Raw genomic sequence first — 16,555 nt, 5'->3', positions numbered from 1 at the left:
CAGAAAATCAAAAGAATGCAACCATTTGTCTATTTATTTGTCATCAGAACCTCCTGAGGTTGTGTCACGGGTATGCATCCTTAACGATGGCAACATAAACTTCCTAAATTGACTGAAACCTGTCTCGGATTTTGGGGTTCACAGTGTCAAAAGTGGTGCTTTATAGAAAATGTAGGTTGGCATTATGGAAAATCTAGAAAAGACATACAAAGTCAAACATAGTTTTGAAAAGCTTATGCTCACCCCCACACTGTGAATGAGGGAGTCTTTTTCTCCATCCTCCACCTCTGACTGTGGCTCACTGTTTGATGATATCTTATTGTACACCCTGCCTTGCATCCTGACTTTGAACCTACCATTTCATGGTCATAAGCCCAAGGAAATGGTCTATTTCCCAGTTTTATTGATGGGTCATTCAGGCTCTACATAAGTTGGCCAAGGTCATAGAGGTGAAGGTCATGTGAAAGACCCATTTGTATCCTTTCCACCAGCTGCTGATGGTCACTCCACTTCTTTTTGATTTTTTCTTTTCTTTTCTTTTTTTTTTTGAGACAGTCTTGCTGTGCCGTCCAGGCTGGAGTGTGGAGTGCATTGGCTCTATTTCAGCTCACTGCAACCTCCGCCTCCCAGGTTCACTGATTCTCCTGCCTCAGCCTCCCCGAGTAGCTGGGATTGCAGGCACTCACCACTAATCCCAGCTAATTTTTTGTATTTTTTAAGAAGAGATGGGGTTTCACCATATTGGCCAGGCTGGTCTCAAACTCCTGACCTTGTGATTTGCCTGCCTTGGCCTCCCAAAGTGCTGGGATTACAGGCATGAGCCACCATGTCCGGCCTGGTCACTCCGCTTCTAAGAAACAACCACAAATAATAACAAAAGAGGCCGGGCACAGTGGCTCAAGCCTGTAATCCCAGCACTTTGGGAGGCCGAGGCGGGTGGATCACGAGAGATCAAGACCATCCTGGTTAACATGGTGAAACCCCGTCTCTACCAAAAATACAAAAAAAAATTAGCTAGGCACGGTGGCGCGTGCCTGTAATCCCAGCTACTCAGGAGGCTGAGGCAGGAGAATTGCCTGAACCCAGGAGGCGGAGGTTGCGGTGAGCCGAGATCGCGCCATTGCACTCCAGCCTGGGTAACAAGAGCGAAACTCCGTCTCAAAAAAAATAAATAAATAACAAAAGAACTACTAACCCTTGGCCTTCAAACAGCACTTTATTCTTTAAGAAGCACTTTTATCACTGTTATTCCTTCCTGCTGTCCTTCAGATACCCGTCAAGTCCGATAGGAAGGCTACCAGTATTTTCAATTTGTAAATAAGGATCCAAGAAGTGAATGCCTCTGCCACAGTGACAGAGGCGGAGGCGGAATAAAAGACGTAGTCTCTGCCCTTCACATGCCCCCCACCACCTTCTCAGATGGCAAGAAGAGAGAGACACCCCCAGAGCTTAGGCAGGGTGGGAAGAAGAGATTAAAATAAGATGGGGCAAACCGGAGGTGAGAGAGAAGTTCTGTCGGGAAATTCAGAGCGAGGTCGGAAGAAAACTCATCTTTGCCTACAATGCCTACTTCAGCCGGATGTCAACATGCAGGGCTCCATACCAGCATTCTGATAGATTCTGAGCTACAAGATTCCAGAATATTAGCAGCTGAGCTCCTCCCCAGCCCGGCCAAATATGCCACAACAAGGCCGTTTCCCAGGTGATGTATGGTAGGTCAGAACCCTAATCAAGCGCCAATTCAATTTAACTGCTGCTGATTTCAGCACAGTGCTCTGAGCTTCCATTTAAATGCAAGGGGAATTGACTTTCGAGGTAACAGCTTCAGGGGATGCTTTCTTCCCTCAGCTAGACAGAGCAGTAGCTCACACTGTGCACCTGGCAATGAACTGGGACCCTTTTGGAGGTACATGACTTAGACTTCTGGATTCTGTCAGGAGGCAGACAGGAGGGAGACTAGGAGCAAGGACCACAGAAGGGCCAAGGTACCCCTGGCACCCCTAGATCCCAAAATACAAAGAGCCACCAGCACCATCAGCACACACACACTCTCTCTCTCTCTCTCTGCCCCTTGGTCTCTCTCTGTCTCTTCCATTCTGTATCTCTTTCACTCTGTGTGCCTCTACCTCTTGTCCTCTCTATTTCTTTTTTTCAAAGATGGGGTTTCACCATGATGGTCAGGCTGGTCTTGAACTCCCGACCTCAGGTGATCCGCCCACCTTGGCCTCCAAAGTGCTTGGATTACAGGCATGAGCCACCATGCCCCGCCCCTCTCTCTCTATTTCTATCTCTTGGTGTCTCTCTCTTTCTGTCTCTGTATATTTCTCTGTCTCTGTGTCTGTGTCTCTATTTCTCTGTCTCGGCATCTCCATCTCTCTCTTTCCACATCACTCTCTCCCTCTCCCTCAGTATCTCTGTCTTTCTCTCTGTCTCTGTCTCCTCCCAAGGGGGAGGAGCTCAACTGCTAATATTCTGGAAGCCTGTAGCTCAGAATCTATCAGAACATTGGTGTGGATGATGACTCCTTTGTGATGCTATCTGGCTGGACTGGGCGTTGCAGGCAAAGGTGGGTTTTCTGCAGCACTCTCTTTGTCTCTGCTTCTGTTTCTCTGTCTGTCTCTTTCTCTGTCTCCATCTTTCTTACCCCTCTGTGTCTTTCTGTCTCTCTCTGTCTCTCTTTCTGTCTCTGTCTCTGTCTCTCTATGTCTGTATTTCTCTCTGTCTCTGTCTCTATTTCTCTCTCTCTCTCTCTGTCTCTGTCTCCCTGTCTCTCTCTGTCCCTGTATCTCTGTCTCTCAGTCTCTGTCACTGCCTCTCATATGCTCAGGGGTATTTATGCTATGTGGGCATTTCCAAGGAGCTTTCAAGTCTGAGTTATCATCTGGGATTTCTATCAGGCTCCATCTGCTTCCAGAACTGTGTGCAAACAGTAACATCCAAAGCTCAGAAAAGGGAGGACGTAAAACATTTTTATTTGTTCTGACCAGAAAAGCAGTATGATCTAGAATGTGTGAACAAAAGTCAGACAAAAACAAGGGAAAACAGATTGTCGGAGCTGGTCATAGCCCACAAGAGTCTCTCAGACCCAAACAGTGTGGCCCAGGCATACATAAAACAAGCCCAAGACATATGCCTTGTGTCCAACAACGCAGCTTTCTGAGCCACTCCTCCGTGTCTATTGGAAGAGCAGATGAACCTGGTTGAAATCCCAGTGCTACAGCTTCCTACTCTGTCATCTTGAGCAAATTCTTCACTTATCTGAGCTTTAGTTTCCTCCACTGTAAAACAGGGCTCATAATTTCTACTCTGTAGGAGGATCCTGAAGACAAAACCCTTTAAAAGCCTCTAGCATGGTGTCTACCATGTCACAAGGGTCCAGTAAATGGTAATGGCGGTGATGGTCGTGGAGGTGGTGGTGATGGTGGCATTGAAGGTGGTGATGAGAGTGGAGGTGGAAATGGTGGTAATAGTGGCAGTGGTGGTGGTAGAGGGATGTGGTGGTGGGAAGTGCGGAAGAGGAGATGAAGATGTTGGTGATGGAGGTGGTAGATGCGGTAGCAGCATCAGCATTTTAGGAAGACCAGGCATATCAGTGACAACCTGCTTCTGCTTTTCAGCAGGACTGGAAGGCATGATGGTGATTCTGGATGCCTTTTGTTTTTTTGAGACGGAGTCTTGCTCTGTCACCCAGGCTGGAGTGCAATGGCACCACCTTGGCTCACTGCAATCTCTGCCTCCCAGGTTCAAGAGATTGTCCTGCCTCAGTCTCCCGAGTAGCTGGGACTACAGGTACCTGCCACCACACCAGGCTAATGTTAGTATTTTTAGTAGAGACAGGGTTGCACCATCTTGGCCAGGCTGGTCTCAAACTCCTGACCTCATGATCCATCTGCTTCAGCCTCCCAAAGTGCTGAGATAATTCCCCATTGTTAGAAACAGATGCTCAGTGCCATAAAGAAAAATCAACACTGAGACAAAGGATCCTTCAGCAACGCAATGTTTACTTCCTGGACTGCAGGAAGGGGACCCTCACAAGCCATCTTGCCACCAGAGTACAATGAACAAAGGAAAACACACAAATATATCCCTTACGCATTTGGGGTCGTCCTTACTGTCTCTCATCTCCATTAGCTGGTGCCAGACCTCACAATTTGAACTAAAACCTGATTGGCTAATAACTTAAAACTTTTTTAAACAGGTAGAAGCAATGGAGAGCTGGGATATGCCTGTGAGCACGTCCAGCACAGATATCTTTGTTAAAGTACAAGGACATAGAATGTACTACGTGCATGCCTGTAAGCATGGCATGTCTAACAGCTACATAGGATAGGGCTCAAGAAAGTTATTAGCACACTTATAATTTAACAAGAAAGGAAACTTTAAAAGGGAACTTTTCTACTTCCCACACCCATGATGAGGAAGCGACTCAAATGGTGAAGAGCTTTGCAAATGTAAGCATCTTTTATTCTTCTCATTCATTTGTATACCTTTTCAGAACAACCAACTTCCATCCTTCAGGCAGGGCTGTGGCTCCCCACTGTCCCTGTACCATGTCTGTTAGTCTATCTCCTTCCGTTTTCAGGCCCTTTCCTGAAAACCTAAGTGGTAATGAGGTCTAAATTAGGGTCAGGGTAGGCCCACACACTGCATCAGATTGTAGCCTATGATAATGGAAACTTCTGTATATTGAGGTTGAGGGGCTAGGAAATATTTTGCAGGGGAATTTGTGAGATATATGTGTATCTTCCTGGGCTTGTCAGTCTCTTCCTGGGAAACTTTCCAACACAACAGGAAAAGAAGTGATTTTTAAATTTGTATTATTCTATTTATTTATTTATTTTGAAATGGAGTCTTGCTCTGTTACCCAGGCTGGAGGGCAGTGGTTCAATCTCAGCTCACTGCAACCTCTGCCTCCCGGGTTCAAGTGATTCTCCTGCCTCAGCCTCCCCAGTAGCTGGGACTACAGGCATGTGCCATCACACCCAGCTAATTTGTTGTAGTTTTAGTAGAGACAGAGTTTCGCCATGTTGGCCAGGATGATCTCGATCTCCTGACCTCGTGTTCTGCCACCCTCAGCCTCCCAAGGTGCTGGGATTACAGGCCACAACACCCCGCCATGAAGTGATTTTTTTTTCATCTACTCTGTCCTTTTCCAAGAATTCCATTCCCATTCCCTCCAGCCTGGGAATTTCAAGGGGCAAGGTAAGGAAAGTAAACTTCTGAGATTCAAGTATTCCAACTGAGCCTAATTTAGAGAACACCGCTGTACTGCAGCTTGGAAGGCAATGCCTGGCATGTCACAACTCAAGAAATATTTGGAATAGCTGGTTGCCGGAAGCCTGAGAGCCTGTCCCTGTTCATCCCTCTTCCTACAATGCTTTCTACTTGTCCCCCTGGTCACTTTTTTACCCACCAAAAGCTCAACTCAGTTTATTTTTTCTGGGAAGCCCTCCTGTACCACCATCCTCCACTTCCACCTGTTCTAAATGGTCCCAGAACAATGTGGACATCAGTCTCTAGCCCCTTTCACACTTCACTGGAATCACTGGTTCAGTGGCATCCACTCCACTAGTCTGCGAACTGCTTTAAAGCAAAGACTGTACTTTCTTTTATGTATCCACATGTCCAACCCAAGAAAATTGGAATGAACCTATTAATTGACATCAAGAGCTCACTTAGAATTTATTCTCCCAGAGTTTGCACACTATAAGCGACAATTATATCAATGGAAAAATAAGCCAAAAGAATGTAAAATCCCAAAAATCAGTGGTGACAAAGATATAGGTTACAAAAGATCTTCTTCCACCCACCCAGGGCCTTAAAAACAATGAGCATCAAGAAAAATAACTCTGTGGCTTCCTAAGGAGTGGTGCTTATGCCAGAGCCTCTTCTGCGGCTTCCCCAATAGCATGGTGGTCTGGCTGCTCTTGAACCAGCCTGGCTCAGAGACACCTGGCTTCCTTCTTCCACTCACTGATGAGCCCTGGGATGTGAGAACACTTCAGAGTCCTCCACAAAGCAATGGGGGTACTCATCCTTCACCCCCATCTGTTTCTCACCACTTTCCAAAACATCAACTTTATTTTATTATTTTTACTTTTTATTTCTTTTGAAATGGAGTCTCACTCTTGTTGCCCAGGCTGGAATACAATGGTACGATCTCGGCTCACTGCAACCTCCACCTCCCAGGTTCAAGCGATTCTCGAGCCCCAGCCTCCTGAGTACCTGGGATTACAGTCATGTGCCACCACACCCGGCTAATTTTGTAATTTTAGTAGAGACAGGGTTTCTCCATGTTGGTCAGGCTGGTCTTGAACTCTCAACCTCAGGTGATCCACCCGCCTTGGCCTCCCAAAGTGCTGGGATTACAAGTGTGAGCCACCATGCCTGGTGACTTTATTTTTAACCATAGGAAAATATCCAGCCAGGTGGTACTCCCAGAATCTTCCCCCCATTCCCCCACATGTCTGCCCCTGTCACTGTTAGAGTTGGGTCTGGTTGGCAGCCAAGAAATTCTCCTGAATCCCAAACCAGAAAACTTGCTTCTAACACATCTTTCAGTGTTCTTGTGCCATTTTTTCAAACCCCAAGATGTGACTGATTAGATGAGTGGAACTTCACCTTCTTGCTAAGCAACACATGTCGTCGACTGACTGAAGGGAAAGTCTTTTAAAACTCACGGCACATATGAACATAGCAGAGAAAAGTGACTGTGTTTGCCTTCACTCAGAGAATGTAGCTGGACAGCTCCCCTGAGAAGTATTTCAGCCGGGTTCAATACAGCCTTGCAAATAACTGCACAGCCACTTGTCGAGGGCACTGCTGGATGCTGAATAAAGGATAAAGAATCATCCCACAGAAAGCTAGACAAGAAGCTTGAAGAAGCCACTGACAAAATAAGAAATATACATGGATGGCCGGGCACGGTGGCTCAAGCCTGTAATCCCAGCCCTTTGGGAAGCCGAGGCGGGTGGATCACAAGGTCAACAGTTCGAGACCATCCTGGTCAACATGGTGAAACCCCGTCTCTACTAAAAATACAGAAAATTAGCTGGGCATGGTGGCGCGTGCCTGTAATCCCAGCTACTCAGGAGGCTGAGGCAGGAGAATTGCCTGAACCGAAGAGGCAGAGGTTGCAGTGAGCCGAGATCGCGCCATAGCACTCCAGCCTGGGTAACAAGAATGAAACTCCATCTCAAAAACAAAACAAAACAAAAAAAAGAAATATACATGGCTAATGCTATAGCATTGAACCATTCGTTATGGAAAATGTATGAGCCAAAAAGCACATTTATCCACTCACTGCAGGTGGGGATGTGAAATGCTAACTTTCTGACAGATTACTTAGAAATACTGAGTTACTTAGAAATTCTAAATCTGCAAAATGGGGCAGCCATGGTAGCTCACGCCTGTAATCCCAGCACTTTGGGAGACCCAGGCAGGCAGATCATTTGAGGTCAGGAGTTCAAGACCAGCCTGGCCAACATAGTGAAACCCCGTCTCCACTAAAAATACAAAAAAAATTAGCGGCCGTGGTGATGTGTGCCTAAAATCCCGGCTACTCAAGAGGCTGAAGCAGGAGAATCCATTGAACCTGGGAGGCAGAGTTTGCAGTGAGCAGAAATCACACTGCCATACTTTAGCCTGGATAACAGAGCCAGACTCGGTCTCAAAAAAAAAAAAAAAAAAAAAACACCCTTTGAGTCAGTAGTTTCACTTCTAGGAATCTATTCCAAGGAAATTATCAATGATTATAGTCGTGATATATGCACAAAGGTCTATTGCTACATTGTTTGAATAGGAAGAATCTAGAACCAATATAGTTGAAAAATATAAACATAAAAACTTACAATATGTACATATTATTGAAAATTATAGAATACTATGCAGCTCTGAAAAGCCATTCTACATAACAGGTTTGGCAAACATTTTCAAGTGCCAGAGGGTGACTATTTTCAGATTTGTGGGCCACAAGCCAAAACCAAGAATATTATGTGTAATATTTATAATAATGAGAGAAAACAAATTTACACACATTTTTTGGATAAATTAAAAATACAAAAATGACCAGGCATGGTGGCTCACACCTGTAATCCCAGCACTTTGGGAGGCGAAGGAGGGGTGGATCACCTGAGTTCAGGAGTTCGAGACCAGCCTAACCAACATGGAGAAACCCCGTCTCTACTAAAAATACAAAAATTAGCTGGGCGTGATGGCACATGCCTGTAATCCCAGCTACTAGGGAGGCTGAGGCAGGAGAATTGCTTGAACCCAGGAGCAGAGGTTGCAGTGAGCCAAGATTGCATCATTGCACTGTAGCCTGGGCAATAAGAGTGAAACTCCATCTCAAAAAAAAAAAAAAATACAAGAATGACTAATTACAACTTTTTTGTAATACAGTTCAACCAGTGAGAATAATCCTTTCTGGACTAGTCATATTTTGATTAATTAAAGTCAGTCTTTTTGTTTTTTTGTTTTGTGATACTGAGTCTCCCTCTGTCACCCAGGCTGGAGTGCTGTGGTGTGATCTTGGCTCATTGCAACCTCCATCTCCCTGGTTCAAGTGATTCTCCTGCCTCAGCCTCCTGAGTAGCTTGGAATACAGGCACCCGTCACCACACCTGGCTAATTTTTTGTATTTTTAGTAGTGAGGAGTTTTCACCATGTTAGTCAGGATGGTCTCAATCTTCTGACCTCGTGATCTGCCTGCCTCAGCCTCCCAAAATGCTGGAATTACAGGCTTGAGCCACCACACCTGACCTAACAAAGTCAATTTTCTTTACCATCAAATTAATTTCAAATGTTTGCTAAAAAAAACAGCTGGCAGACCAAATGAAAACATACAACACATCAGATTTGGCCCATGCCTGTACTTTGCTGATCTCTGCTATAGAGAGATACTTGCTCACATGGAAGAACATTCCCGAAATATTGTTATGCAGAATCTGAACTGGCATAAGCAGTGTGTATAGCAGTCATTTGTACTATTCTCCGAATACCTCCAGTTCTCTGCCTTTCTAGGCACAGAGTAGAAGTGCATGTCCCAGCCCCTTTGTGACCACATATGACCACAAGATAAGTCCTAGCCAACTTTCTCACTGTGGAAATAGCCCATGTTATTCTAAGGCCACAGACTGGGAGAAAATATGCACAAATCACATATCTGGCTTCTATCCAGAATATATTCTTTACAGTCTAAAATGCAGAAATAAGAAAACAGACAACCCAAGTTTTTCAAATGAGCAAAAGATTTAAACAGACACTTCAGCAAAGAAGACATATGGACGGCAAATAAGCACGTGACAAGACACTCAGTGTTATTAACCATTAGGGAAATGCAAATTAAAACCACAACCGGATAACATTTTGCACCTATTAGAATAGCTTAAATTTAAAAAAAAAAAACTGACAATACAAGTGCTGGGAAGGAAAAGAAGGAAGCAGAACTCCCACATAGCCTTGGTGAAAATGTAAAACAGTACAGCTGATTTGGAAAAGTTTGGCAGTTTCTTATAAAGATACCAGATGACCCAACAATCTTGCTCCAATATATTTGCCCAAAAGATATAAAACCCTATGTTCACACAAAGGCCTATATGTAAATTTTATGGCAGCTTTATTTGTGACCATCAAAAACTGGAAACAATGCAAATATCCTTCAGCTGGGAAACAAGCAAAGAAATTGTGGTACATCCACGTAATGGAATGTTATTCACCCATGAAAAGGAACGCAACTATTGAGACTAACAATTGCATGGAAGAATTGAGGACGTAATTCCTAAGTGAAAGTAGTCAAATCATGGGAAGTAGAAAAGTTCCTTTTTAAAGTTTCCTTTTTGTTAAAGAACAAGTGTGCTAATAACTTCATTAAGCCCTATCCTATGTACCTATTAGACATGTCATGCTTACAGGAACATAGTACATTCTATGTCCTTGTACTTTAACCAGGATATCTGTGCTGGACGTGCTCACAGGCATGTCCCAGCTTTCCATTACTTTTACCTGTTTAGAAAAGTTTTAAGTTGTTAGCCAGTTGGGTTTTTGTTTAGATTGTGAGGTCTGGCTCCAGCCAACAGAGACCAGAGACAGCAGTAAGGACGACCCCAAATGTGTAAGGATATATTTGTGTGTTTTCCTTTGTTCTTTGTACCCTCATGGCACAATGGCTAGCGAGGGTACCCTTCCTGCAGTCCAGGAAGTAAAAATTGCATTGCTGAACGATCCTTTGTCTCAGTGCTAATTTTTCTTTGTGGCACTGAGCAACTATTTCTAATAGATTCAAAAGGTTAAATATCATATGATTCCATTTATACTACATTATAGGAGAGGCAAAACTCTGGGGACTGAGAACAGATGGTTGCCAGGGGCTGGGTGTGGCAGGAGTGGATGACCACAAAGGGGCAGCGTGCAGGGTGATGCAGGGGTTGGTAGAACCTCCTTTGTCTTGATTGTGGTGCAGCCGCATGACGATGCATTTGTCAAAACATGCACAACTATACACCGACAAAAGCGAACTGTACCGTATGTAAAATACAAAACAGAATTTTTTTCAGTGTTTAATGCCAATTCCAGAAAGAAGGAAGGAAGGGAGGGAGGGAGGGAGGGAAGGAGGAAAAGGGAAAGAAGGGAGGGAAGGAGGGAAAAGAAGAGAATAAAGGAAAGGTGTTAGAAACAGATGCTCAGTGCTGCTAAGAAAAATTAGCACTGAGACAAAGGATCTTTCAGCAACACAGTTTTTACTTCCTGGACTGCAGGAAGGGTACTCTCACAAGCCATCTTGCTATGAGAGTACAATGAACAAAGGAAAACAAAGTATCCCTTATGCATTTGGGGGTCATCCTTATTGCTGTGTCTGATCTCTGTTGGCTGGAGCCAGACCTCACAATTTAAACTAAAACCTGATTGACTGATAACTTAAAACTTTTTTAAACAGGTAAGAGCAATGGAGAGCTGGGACATGCTTGTGAGCACGTCCAGCACAGATACCTTGATTAAAGTACAAGGACATAGAATGTACTATGTGCCTGTAAGCATGGCATGTCTAACAGCTACATAGGATAGGGCTCAACAAAGAATTATTAGCACATTTATGATTTATTGTTTAGCAAGAAAGAAAACGTCAAAAAAGAACTTTTCTACTTCCCACAAAAGGAAAGAAGAGAGGGAAGGAGGGATGAAGAGAAGGAAAAGAGGAAGAAGGGCTGAAAGACAGAGAAGAGAAAAAAACCACTGCATGGGCCATGTGGAGGGCAGCTTGGCCCTGCTTAGCCCTGAGACCCAGCCTGGCTGCTGCCCCTGCTTGGGCCCAGTGTGGGAGTGAACAGCAGCACAGGCTGCAATGGGGAAGCTGATGGAGCATCACTCACTAAGGAGACCTTCAGGGAATCCTAAAGTCACTAGAGCGGCCCAGCTAGTGCCTTCAGGGCAGACCTGCAAAGACATCTCCTGGCACCTGCCTCTGCCCTTTGCACATCCTGATAAGGCAGCTCCCTACATCTGCAGGCAGAGGTTCTGCCACATCCACCAATCCAATTCTTTTGGGCCCAAATCCTGCACAGAACCAAGTGGAAGTCAGAGAAAGAGGTTGAAAACTCATCATAGATTCGGCAGCCTGCATGAATGCCTCGCAGAGCCCAGGCTGAGCATAGGGTGCTCCTGCCCACCCTTTTGCCCAGTAATTTTCTTACCGAGCCACGTTTGAAGCCCACATGTCCCAGTCGATGTCATTCTGCAGATTAAATGAGCCAAAGTGCAATGTCTAACACCAAGTGTCACCAGACAAATGAATGCTGACACGTGGCGTGTGTTCCTCCCCTTAACCCTAAGGTCACCATCCTGGCCTGGAAGCGCTGGATGAAGGTGGAAGGTAAAACAATCAACCCGTGTTTCATGAGCACCCGTACAGCTGAACAGCCTGCCTCCATCTGAGAAGGACACTGGGTGCTCCCTCACCCCGCCCCTCCCACACCCCACAGGATCAAAGAGGCTGTGTGCTGCTGCCAAGAGCAAGCCTTCAGCAGAAGCTCGATTCTAGAGAACCAGACCCTCAGCTCCCTGGGGAAGGGAGTGGGTCTTACTCACCTGGGTTCCCAGTGAGCTTGGCAGCAAGCCCAGAGTTGGGTCCCAAAGGAAGGAAGGAAGGAAGGGAGGGAGGGAGTGAGGGAAGCAGGGAGGAAAGGAATTCACACATGCCCTATCACCTGTATCTGTTCATACCAAAAAGAAAGGAAGAAATAGAAGAATAAATTCACACATGCATTATTACCTGTATTTGTTCATACTGACAGCAAATGATCAAACTCAGTGAATAAAGCATAGAAAACAAGATATATCCTAGTGCGGGGCTTCATGGGCCAGCTGGTGGCCAGTCAGACTTGAGATCCAAGCCCACTCTGCCACTCTGGCTGGGAGGAACCGGACAAGCAATTTCCTCTTTGAGAGCCATTTCTTCATTAGCACAATAGGAGAGCCGGTGATATCTCCCTCATAGGGTTGCCGTGGGGATTAAATGAAGTAATTCATGTAAAGCACTTAGGACAAAGCCAGGAACAAAGGGAGTATCTATGAATGGTAGCTATCGTTATCACTGTCATCATTGTTATCACTACTCAGCTGTGGCAAAAGAATAGAGCTGCAAAAGTTGAAGCGGTGAAGTGGACGCTGTCGGCTGTCCTCTCTTAAGCCTCGACTTAATGAAAGAGGCCAAATTAACAGGTCCCCTTATGGTGTCTCCATCTCTGCGATAACAAGAAAGGTCAGGGACAGACTATGGCAATGGTTCTTTTTTTTATTGTCTTCCTTCACATCAGACAACCCCCTTGTCCCCGGCATCTTGCGTGAACTGTTGCTGTTTGTGCTCTGTTTGCTTATTTCTCCGTCACTGTCCCGGGCAAAATTGATCCCCTCATCAGCGGCTGGGAGACAGCTGGCTATGATATCACGCCTTTGGAAGGTCAGCTCAAGAGGCAGCATCTTCCTAGCAACAGTTGCCAGGGAAGATTATGAGGGTGGACTTGACTCCCAGGGAAGAGGAAGATGTGTAGGGTTAAATAATTGCCGTTTGTTTAAACGTGGTGGGGTGTGGGGTGGGGAGGCAGGGGTGGGAGGGCTTGCCACTGTGAAGAACACATATATGTGATTTCCCCAGGTAATGTGCCTCTCATTCCCTCTGTTAGAAGTTCTGGCTGGCCTTTATATCTTAAAGTATTACGCTGAAAAGTATTCACTTCAAAGACTCTTAACCCTGTGAGACCCCACATCCCATTTTACAAAATGTTTATGACAATATTTCACAACACCCACTTGGCTATTCTTTTTTTTTTCCTTTTTTTTTTTGAGACAGAGTCTCCCTCTGTTGCCAGGCTGGAGTGCAGTGGTGCGATCTCGGCTCACTGCAACCTCCGTTTCCTTAGTTCAAGCAATTCTCCTGCCTCAGCCTCTGGAGTAGCTTGGACTACAGGTGCACACCACCACACCCAGCTACTTTTTGTATTTTCAGTAGAGTTGGGGTTTCACCATGTTGTCCAGGATGGTCTCGATCGCTTGACCTCATTATCCACCCGCACCCAGCCCCACCTTGGCTGTCCTTAAATGAAACTATTGACATATAACCTACCTATGTACATAATTTCAAAAACCAATATAATGCCTTGTAATATAAATGAGAAGTGAAGTAATATAGAATAAAATGGAAGTCCAGCATGTTCTCTATTTGTTCACAAATACATCAGGAAAACATAATGAATACTTCAATGTATTCATACATATTACATGTCACCTACATTGGTCCTTTCTTTCTCTCCTGCCACTCTGCTACATCTGCACTTTCTAGTTGACATTAGAGACTGCGTAAATGATGAAGAAAAGAGAAAAGAGATCATCATTCTGCAAGCTGTACAGGAAGCATAACATTGGCTTATGTTTCTGGGGAGACCTCAGGAAGCTTCCAGTCATGGCAAAAGGTGAAGGCGGAGCAGGCATCTCACATGGCAAAAGCAGGATCAAGGGGCGGGGGGAGGTGCCATACAATTTTGAACAACCAGATCTAAATCACTAGAGTAGCACCGGGGAGGACAGTGCTAAACCGCTCATGCAAAAGCCACGCCCATGAGTCAGTCACCGCCAACCAAGCTCCACCTCCAGCACTGGGGATTACCATTGGACATGAGATTGTGGGCAGGGACACAGACCGAAACCATATCAGTGATATCAGTGATAGTCACACAATCACCAAGAATCCAGTCAGGGACACAGACCCAAACCACATCAGTGATAGACACACAGTCACCAAGAATCCAGTCAGGGACACAGACCCAAACCACGTCAGTGATAGACACACAGTCACCAAGAATCCAGTCAGGGACACAGACCCAAACCACGTCAGTGATAGACACACAGTCACCAAGAATCCAGTCAGGGACACAGACCCAAACCACGTCAGTGATAGACACACTATCACCAAGAATCCAGTGCTTACAAGTGTAGAGTGAAAGCACTACATCAGCACCTCAAACTGAAGGAAGGGTGTTGTCATCATTGATGAGATTTTCCAAAATGTGAGCAATTCTTGGTAAAGCTACAAGCAAAACCAAGTACACACTTTCTCCCATTTACATCGTACTCGCCTTCCTTGAAAACTCAGTGTATATTAAAACCACGAAACAGTGGATTGAGTTTATACGTAAAACAGAGTTGGATTTGAGGCCTAGGTCATTACGACAAGATTTTTACCCCCTGAATGATCAGCAGAGAAATGTCAGTGGGACCTGGCTCGGGATGCCTTGTGCCCCACAGGGTCCCATGACTCTCTGGTCCCCACCTACTAATGCCAGTAGAAACCTGCCTCATTGCTGTGATGGTCAAAAATGTTCCCACAAATTCCCCAAAAGTGTCCTATGAGTACTAGTGGTCTAGTTCAATCCCCTCAATTTAAAGGTGGATGAACTAAGGTCAACAGGGAAAAAGGTGGCTTGTCCAAGGGAAAGCCAGGATGACAACCAGAGTTGAACAATTAACTGAAATTTTGTGAATCACCTCTCACTCCCTGGATGTGGAAACATGAAGCTGTGATCATAAGATGATGTTATTCATGGCTGTATTTATTATCTCCTCCTATGTCCATTTTCAAGGTCAACTTCCCTTCTGATGTCCAGTAATTTCTAGCCATGTACTAAGTTATGAGCTATTTTGAAACTCTGTTTTTGGCAGAAAGACATTAGTTTTTAGAGAAACATGTCCTTTCTCCACTCTGATGCTAATATTGTTTGGGATGGCTCAACAGTAGGGTCTGTTGAAGCTCAGCCAGTGAAGGAGGACAGGCTAAAGGCCAGTCTTAGGCCACTGTGAAGAGTTTTGATTTCACTGTACGTGCAAAGGAAAGATTTCATGGACAAGCATTTTATTATCTGGTTTACCTTTTCTAAAATTATTATGTCATGTGTTCATTAGTATTATCATTTTCAGGAGAGACATTGATTGATTGATGCATGTTAAAAGGCAAAGTCCAGAATGTGAAATAACTATGAACAAGACACCCAAGAAAGAAGAGACAGCCGAGTTTATCATGTGGGGAGGGACCATGATGGTAAGACGAGTTCAGATGTGGAGGTGCCCATGAAACAGTCACATGGAGATGCACAGCAACAGAAAGGTTGAGCTGAAAGCCCAGGCCTGGAGGGTGAGAACCAAGGAGAGAACCGTTGGCACCACAGGATTAAGTTAAATCGCCCCCAAAAGTGTGTGTTAAATAAAAAGAAAGGAAAAAACAGACTAAAGATAGCACCCTCAGGAAAGCCCACGTTTTAGTGGCAAATGGAGACAAAGTGCCAAGAAAGGACACTGAATTTGAAACCAAGTTGTCTGGCTACAAAGACTACACGTTAACCTCCTGTTGGATTAAAGAAAATAAGAACTAAAAATTGTGCCTTGGATCTAGTGTTCATAACAAAATGCTTTGGAAAAGCCAGGTTTCAGCCCACACAGTTGAGCTGGGAGCTGTGACTCCCACCTCCAGCAAGCATCGGGCAGAACTGAGAAAGGACAGCAGGCTCCGCCCATCTCCATCAGCCATTCACAGCCACCTGCCGTCCTCAGCACAAGCGTGAAGATGGAAAATTTCTCATTATGGATTACATTGTCTTCTCAATAAAGCAAAAATTGCCCCCCAGAATAGATCTTCCCAGACAAGTGAGTAAATGGATGAACTAAGAAAACATGTGTCTGGTCTATTAGACAAAGCAAATGAATTTGATTTTAAAATGTGGAAAGCAAAAAATTGATTACATCACTGACACTGGTCCTTTCTCACCCTTACCCTTAGCAATCTGGTCATCCACATGACATAGCAATGCCTGCACTCTTAGGAAGAGTTTTCTGACAGGCAGCAGGAGATGAGTTCCAATTCCACACCACAAGAGAAAACCAAGCTTGGACTAACTGGGCCAAACCATCCCATAAGAACAGTTTCCTGCCATACTGAATGAAACTCTCCTTATAAAGAATAGATGAGGCTCATTGTTTGTCCTGAACTTCGAGGGATACTTAGCTTTGCCAGTCT

The 16,555-nt window shown here is 44.9% G+C and overlaps 1 long non-coding RNA gene across 1 annotated transcript; it reads left to right on the top strand.

The window, feature by feature from the left end:
* The first annotated feature begins 2,496 nt into the window (after window positions 1–2,496).
* Window positions 2,497–15,634, top strand: LOC128932332 (uncharacterized). The gene is made up of 2 exons (XR_008482034.2): window positions 2,497–2,566; window positions 15,463–15,634. It is a non-coding gene; the product is annotated as an uncharacterized LOC128932332 (long non-coding RNA).
* The last annotated feature ends 921 nt before the right edge of the window (window positions 15,635–16,555 follow it).

Source organism: Callithrix jacchus, chromosome 6 (assembly GCF_049354715.1).
Source record: "Callithrix jacchus isolate 240 chromosome 6, calJac240_pri, whole genome shotgun sequence".
In the NCBI taxonomy this organism is placed as follows: domain Eukaryota; kingdom Metazoa; phylum Chordata; class Mammalia; order Primates; family Cebidae; genus Callithrix; species Callithrix jacchus.
Note: the sequence above shows the minus strand (reverse complement) of the source record. Positions and strands in the feature narration are given on the sequence as shown.